The sequence below is a fragment of the Phalaenopsis equestris genome, unplaced genomic scaffold (assembly GCF_001263595.1).
Source record: "Phalaenopsis equestris unplaced genomic scaffold, ASM126359v1 Scaffold000002, whole genome shotgun sequence".
NCBI lineage: Eukaryota > Viridiplantae > Streptophyta > Magnoliopsida > Asparagales > Orchidaceae > Phalaenopsis > Phalaenopsis equestris.
The window spans coordinates 24,892,827-24,901,694 of record NW_018164444.1 but is presented as its reverse complement, the minus strand read 5'-3'; positions in this window follow the sequence as shown (position 1 = coordinate 24,901,694).

Here is an 8,868-nt window from a genome sequence, read left to right as displayed (position 1 = left end):
AACTTAATTTCATCAAATAAGCGTTCTACTTCCTTGATTTAAATCTTAATTAGGTTTTCCAAACTCATTTTACTTAAATTAACTTAGAATCAACCTTAATTTATGAAGCTTAATCCAATTAAAGTAAGTTTGACCCATTTTATTGACTAGAATTCAAAATCTCATGCATATAATTATAATTTCCCCCTTTTTTACACCATGTTTGGCTCTCTGTGATTTGATCAAAGAGCTACTAGTAACTTATGAGTTGTTTTTCCTTCTTTCTAACTTAGTTTATAATATTGGTGTGCCCCCTCTAATAGTATTCTTCCAATTAATAGAGTAAAGTAGCCATCAAATAATTTGCTCTTCTTTTATATTTGACAAAATTATCATTTAGTTAGCCTAGGTTGAGTGAGGGATAAAAAATAAGCATAAAAAATATTCTAAATTGTTTAATAGAAAGCCTTGTGTCACTTTTTAGCTTCACGTAAGTTTTATGGTGTGTTTAACTTCATACTTAACTTGCTTTGAAAAATTGATTGAAATAGATTTATACATGGAACAATCTAAGATATCCAATCACTTTTATAACCTTATTTTTGCTTCATATCAGTGATGCTAAGCTTCCTAGCTTAATGGGTAGCTAGCGTTAGCTCTAATTAAAAGTAATAACAAGAATCTTATCCTTTTGTTTTCTTTTTCATCTCAGGTTGAAGAGCTCCCTTAAAGGAGTGTTCTATAAGTGAAATCAAAGATAAAAACCTCGCCCTTTCATTATATAATGATGGTCTAATTTGATTTCCTTATTAATAACATGTAGAATGGTGGTAGAAAAAAGGATAGTTCCTCTTTGATAGCCTTCTTTTATTATGACACTATATCTTACAAATGAAATCAAATATAAAAACCTCGCCCTTTCATTCCTTATATAATGATGGTCTAATTTGATTTCCTTATTAAAACATAAGTGCTAAATCCTTTGTCTATATATTATTTTGGATTTTTTTTCAAAGATTGTAAATTTCACTTCATTCCCATAGAGTTAATTAGTGAAACTTATTGCTCCAATAAGGTACCACAACTTTTAAAATGTTGTTGCATGTAGGATATGTCTATTTTTTAAATTATTTTAAGAGTTTAAGAAATTCAAAATAACTATATGTAATTTATTTATAGTCTAGTGGCATGTAGTTATTATTTAATTGACCACTTTATCTGCAAAGCGTGCTTAATAAAGATGAGCAAATATCATGAGCTTATAAACACATATATAGACATTGTAAACTATCATGCATATTAACTTTAAAGAAAAGTGTGCATTTGAGTCCTAGAGCATTGATAATTAACTCTAAGGTCAAGCTACCATGACTTTATTAACAATGTTCTGTGGCCCACTATGTATTAAATAAATTTGTTTGCTTGTCTTATATTTTATTAAGACCATTATTGCATCTTTAAGAAAAAAACTAGGTTGGTTTAGTTAGTGACAATGTTCTGTGGCCCACTATGTATTAAATAATTTTGTTTGCTTGTCTTATATTTTATTAAGATTATTATGACATCTTTAAGAAAAAAACTAGGTTGGTTTAGTTAGTTTTCCCTATAGATATGATTGTAACTCATATATTTATCTTTGTTGACCTCTTTAAAATTTTATGTATCTTAGAAAAATTGGTCTCATTCTTGCAAGAGTTCATAGAGGGCTATATTTTAATAGTACTTTAAGCTTTGTTATATTAAGTCTTAATCACATGATAGTTTGTCGTAATGATATATTTTCAAATTATAGGAATATAAGTTTCATTGCTAATAGCTTAATCAATATGGAGTTTATTTGTGTATTTATTACTCCAAATAAGTCACCTTAAGACTAATACTTTGCTCCATATTAATAGCTTATGTACTTCTTAATGCCCTTCTTAGTGGACCATGACATCACAAATATAAAATGACTTACACTCTTCTTTAATAGTGCATTAAGTGCCAATGCTATATTATTGAGTATTATATCAAAAGAGACATTCAATCATCCTACATATGAAGTAGAGATTTATAAAGATGGACATTATCTTTCACCAATAAAATATTGTATTCTTTCCTCAAATCTTTTAGAGGACAAGAATTTAAGAAGCTACCTATAAAAACATCCCTATCATCAATTCAATTGATGAAGAGAATCCACAAACCATCAAAATACCTCCCTTCCAACATTACAAGTTTTGTCATTTCTTCCTAACATTACTTTAAAATTTAATTCAAATTATGAACTTTATGTTGTGCAAATAACATAATGATAATAATATTGCTAATATTTAGAGCATCACATATGAAGTAGTGAAGTTTATGTTATTGGAGAATGTGTTATGATTCTTAAAGTATAAATAATACAATATTAAATATTATTGTTCTCTCATTATTCAAAGAAGTACATAGACAATAGAAGAAAATTAACAAATAAATAAATAAATAAATTTTTTCACACATCTTAATATACTTATAATATAAATGTTCATTAACTATTCATGTATTATTATTTTAAAATTGACTTAATGATATGACCCATTTTATTAGAATAACCTGATCTAAATATTTATCAATATAATTTTTGAGTATCTTAGAGTTTTTTATAAGAATGAAATACATGAGCAAAATTAAATAATTTTAAAGTATAAAATAATATAATTTTGTGATACGACAAACAAGTTTTGAGATGAAAGCATATACGGCTTCTAATTAAAAAAAAATCTTAATATCTACACCTTAGATGGTAAAGACAACTAAATTATTTCAGTCTCAAATACATTGGGTTAAACTTTTTTATATAAATCATTAATTTAAGGCATCAATTATTACAATTAAGTTATATTAAAAATAATTAAATTATCAAAAAATCACAATTAAAATCATCATAGGAAGAAATTTTACAATGGAATGTCTAAAAATTTTATTAAGATTTTGCAAAATTATCTAAAATTTCCAAATAAAAAAAGGGGGGCCCTAATCTCCACAGTAGAGTAAATAAATACAACAAAATTGTTAGACAATAGAATCCAATTATAAGCATTCATACAATCATACATATAACTATAAGCATAAATATGAAAAAAAAAATTATAATAGAATTATAAAATTGCATATTAATCTACAACTCCATGAATAATTATGATAAAATTAGTCACATTTTATCAACTTTTTTTCCAAATTAACATTTCGTTGAAACAACGGTAACGTTTCCTAAATTTCTTTTAAGGTTACATTGAGCATAGGAGATGAGCTACGATATGACACGACAAAAAATTATCGTTCTTGCAAAAGAATTCTGATAATTGCTCTTTCAAACGAAGCCTAAATATGTGAGTCGCTGCTGGCTGATGCAGCATCATCAAGATTCTCAACTCCAACGTGATCAGGGCCTGTGAATTTTGATGATGCTGCACCTGCAAACAGTGACTACAGCTTATAACAGAAGAAAACATAATAAATGAAAAAAAGAGAGAATTTGTGATTTGTTTTTGATTGTTTGTGAACAGAAGTTGAAGGAGAAGAAGAGTACAACGAACTGATCTAAATGAATCAATTCTGATTAAAAGAATATAGAAATGACAAGTACACTAAGAACTCAGTGGAGAAAGTATGGAAGAAAGCTCGAAGTTGAAGGGGATTTAAATACCAAACATGAGTTATCTCTCTCTTCTCTCTCAGAGAGAGAGAGAGAGAGAGAGAGAGAGAGAGAGATGGAACAACAACGGTTACACATCGCAATCCAGGGATCCTCAAAATCTCCGTCCATGAATAACTCCTGGCTTACTACAGAAGTGCAAGGAAGATAAGAGATCTTGCCTATTGGGTGAGAGAGAATTACTAGATGGGCTTTCAAAAAAAGGTTACAATATTGATTGACACTGAACTTTTATCAAGGTGATTTTACAAATTGAGAAGTGATATTTTATTTTATATTTGTTTTAATGAGTATATATAACGTACATTTTTTTTGTATTTATCTATACATTTAAACAAGTGCTTTATATCATTAAATATAGAAGAAATATGACATATTAATTTTGTAATATCATTAAATCTAAATTATTTTTTCTTACAAATGTCTATTATACATAGTAAAATAAGGATTGTAAAAGGAGACATTAGAGTGTTTACATGAAAAATTTAAAAAGAAAAAAATTTATGGGATTTGACCAAATTAATTAATTTCACTAGTATATGCTAGATGTTAATTATAATTGATACTTTTTCACCCAATAATACCCGAAATAAGTCACCATATCATATTTCAAACCCTAGTTAAACTATTAAAGCAAAATAAGTCAACTCCTAGTGAGCTTTTTCACTGTCCAACAACCAATCAACTTGTTTCAATGGAGGCCCCCTCTCAATACCCACATGAATAGAAATTCCTCCATAGACTTGACCCCTTAAGTTTGTTCTACATTATTAATCTCAACATGTTTATCCAAAAGAATAAACTAGGTGATTAGCAACCTTCATTCAAATGAATGAATCTAAAAATTCTATCAACTATGTACCAAAACAAATTGAAAATTAATAAAGCCTATGAATATCATTTCTTTGTGATAAGTAAACATTTAAATCATAATTAAAGAAAAAAGTATGATCATAATTAAAGAAAAAAGTATGTCCACCAAATAAAATAAATCACTTATTTCAAATGAAAACTATATTGACATCAAATCTTAACTAAGCTGATCCCATTCGTCAACTCAACCAACCATCAAGGCTATCATTTTAAGGTTTAACCTAAAAATTTAATGCTACCAATTATTGATACCTAAAAATATTGGCTTTTCAAAATAAAAGTACCATTACAAGATATTATTTATGTATGTCTCTAAGCAATATTCTATACAAAATTTAAAATATGTGAAGAGTCCCTAAAGATAGAAAGCCATAAAAATATAAAAAATAAAATGAATATTATTTATTTTATGTGAACAAAAAAACTCTACCCACCATATTAAGATTATTATGAAATCTTAATTTAAATTAACATAACATCGCAAAAAAGCCAACGCCATATCAATTTTTTAAAAATAACTTCAGATCAAAATTCAATGCTAATAAGGAGATAACAAATATCATATAATAAAATGATTAATCAAAAGAACAAGTTCATTATAGTATGGTTATAATAAATACTCTTAAATTAAGTAGTTAGCCTAAATAATAAGTTCACTAAATGATTACAACAAAAGTTTAAATGTTCCCCAAATATATACATTTAAGTTCTATACATTACTTGCTACATTTAATAGGGCATAAAACCCCATGTTATCTTGAGGTAGTTCAAAATTGGCTACTTAGTTTTCATCATGGATATATGTGGCTCCTTAAATAATATAACATATGATTGTTGATAATGATCTTCTGATTAAATTAATTCAATTATCCTCATAATTAAAAAGACTAGAATACTTGACTTCAATATGATAGAATCATAAAATGTTAATCAAGCTAGTCATTACTCACCCAACAAAATTTCTTTAAGGTTATAAGTTAATGGTCTATTCTATGTATACCAAAAAAACTCATAATAATGATACATTTATAATAGACCATAGATTGTTAGGCCTAGTTGAAAGTGTAATCCCTTATAGGAAAGGTTATGAACCTTAGGTACTTATGCTATTAGAAAACCTTAAAACCAAGCAAATGAAATTGTCTTACGAGAGTAAAATTTCCAAGTATTTTTTTATCATTGTGTAATCAACTATCTAAAAAGTAAGAGAAAACTAATATTTCTTAATCCTTAATTCCCTTCGAGTTGGGTGTGCTTCTAAGAGCTCATAGCCATTTGGATCAAAGCTCTACATCAAAAAATGGATGGTATATTAAAAAGAACAACATGCATGAAATAGTGAAGCATTTATTAATGACTTGCTTATTACAAACAAAGTTATGGAATAACACATCACAAATCTACATAAGATATTTAATGCACCTAGAAAATACAACGTGCATCATAATCCACTAAAGTATATCAATACAATAAATTTAGGAAAGTATTTAGGTTTTTATTTACCTTTATAGGAATTAAATGAAATCTAAAAAAATTATAATGATCATAAAGATGTCTCCTCCAAGAATAATTAGAGAACTAAATTATCTACATGTTAGATTGTTTTCCATATATTGTTGAGTGAGACCATGCATTCAATAAACTGAATTTATTACTCATATTACTACCTCTTCTTTAAATCCCTCAAAATTTGGTAATGACTTCCTTCTCTATCTCAGTGTACATGAGTATGCAATTAGCTATGTTCTAAAAAAGAAGATTAAAAAAGTGGTGGCCAATTAGACATATTTTCTAAATTTTGCAACTACATGAAAACTTTCTATTATATCTTAATATAGGTGGAGGTGTGGTTAGGTATATTTCAATAGGATATGAAAAAAATGGTCATCAATATACTATATCAACATGAGCCTCTTGAATTGAGATATCCAATCAAGAAAAAAACTTGCATTGACATTATTTATTATTGGTGATTGCCCAATAACTTCATCTCTCTTTCCAACTGCATGCAATTCACGTTGAAACCAACCATCTATTAAAAGTTGCATTTTGAAACTCAAATCACTTTTGAGGCCTTATTAAATGTTCTATATAACTCATGAGTTTCATATCTTCAATATATGAATGATTTCCATTAAGGTACATACACTAGATAACCTCAAACTCTCTGGTTTTCTAGAGGAGATTTAAACTAATGTAGATTTAGTCTAGAAAATCTTTATTGATGACACATGTCACCAAAGTACTAAAATTTAGATTGAACTGAGTCTTGTAGGAGTAATTCTTAACTTATATAATCATTTTCTTAAGTTACCGACAACTAACTTAAGTAAAAAATATATTAATTACCCTATTTACATTGGCAGTTGGTGATAAGTATGTCACTATCTATCTTTATCCCTAGTTAACTGACAATCAAGTCTATAATGACCGTGAAGCTTGAGATTCAAATATGTAGAAATATCTTCTTAAAATAAATTAAATAATAAGTGTTTTGGAAACTTTTACATTGAGTAGATCCCTAAAAAGAAAAAAAAAATATTTCTCTAACTTATTATCTAATATGAATAATTAAACTTACCCACTAAGTATTGAAGAACCAAAGTTAATCAAGTGAAAGTCATCCAAACCTTAGTTGATCCATTTTTTGAATTTCTTCAAAAGGAAATATTTCACATACCATTGAACATCTCAAGAGAGTTAATATAAGAGAGATTTAATATTTTCTTATTTATGCTTTATTATTCAAAATGTATCTTAATATTAGATGCTTGATGCACATAAGATTATGAAATTGTAGACATTTTAAAAAAAAATTCTTTTGATTTAGTCATCATAATAAGCAACGCATCAACAAAAATCCATAATAAAATGTATTATTATTATTATTATTATCAAAATAACCCAAAATAAATGTGGCTACCCATTAGCCACATTTAATCTATCAAAATAACCTAAAATAAATGTGGCTACCCATTAGCCACATTTAATCTAGCAACTAACATATTTATCTTATCAACATACACAGCTTATTCTCTAAACCATTTAGCCCATATAATTTGACCCACAGAGATATTTAATTTCCATAACTATTTATTGACTTGTCAACCCTCCTTCGAAATATCAACCTTCAGATGACTCAATAACACCCATAACCTATTTACCCTCACACCATGTACACAGCTTATCATGGGCTGATTTTTTATGACACTCATTTTGCAGTTGAAACTACGTTAGATATTCGGCTGAAATTTCATTCGAGAAGTTTTGTGATGGAAAATATTGTTGCAGTTTCCGCCGCTTTGCTATTCACTTAATAGTGGTAGATTGCAAACAGAAAGTTCCAACACAAAGTTGTAGTAGTGAAAATTGCAGTTGGCAATCTGATGTTAACTTCTTTAAATCTAAGACGATCCCACTAGAATCTCATTCACACTCTTTTCTTCTCTCCTTTTTGATCTCGTGGTATTAGGCCTTCGGCAATGCTCGTGGCATTCTTCACCTCCGGCGACCTTGCGACAACTGGTTCAACTCCAACGAATCTTTTAAACCCATTTCTTTTAGTTTTCATGGGCGATTTGTATCCTTTTATGAAAATACAAGGATTGGGTGGTATGCATGCCAATGAAAAAGATTGGTTTTTTAATTTGATGTAAAGGTTAGGTTTGTAAAAATAACAAGTTGGATTTTAGGTATTTAAATACATAATAAATGGGTGGTCAGTATGTAAAAGCCCCTTTACCAATTTAAATACATAAATGGGTGGTCAGTATGTAAAAGCCCCTTTACCTTTATATTTGTGTGTGCATGTGTATTTGTGTGACTATATTTTAGTGTTAGCTTTGTAAAAACATAAGAAATTGGGTGGTATGTATGTAAATGCCCTCTTTATTAATATACATGTGTGCGCGCTTGTTCATATATGTGTATATATATGGAAAGGATTGAGTGGTATGCATGAATGCAAATGTCTTAATACATTTAGACACACATGGATGATATCTTAATTTGATGTTTTTATGTAATAGGAATGACTTGAGTGATGTGAAGGTAAATATTACAGGTGTTAGATACCTACATAAGAATTAGATGGTACATAAATAACCCCTTTTTAATTTTTATGCGTAGGTGTACGTACGGGTGTGTGAGTGCGCTCTCTCTCTCTCTCTCTCTCTCTCTCTATATATATATATATATAAAAGGGTGATATTTTGAAATATCAATCCTTAAAGGTGTGTGTTTGTTCTAGTGTCGAACACGGGTCAGGGGAGACTTCTAACAAAACTGCCAACCAACTTGTCAGGGTTTTAGGGTTTAGGGTATATATATATATA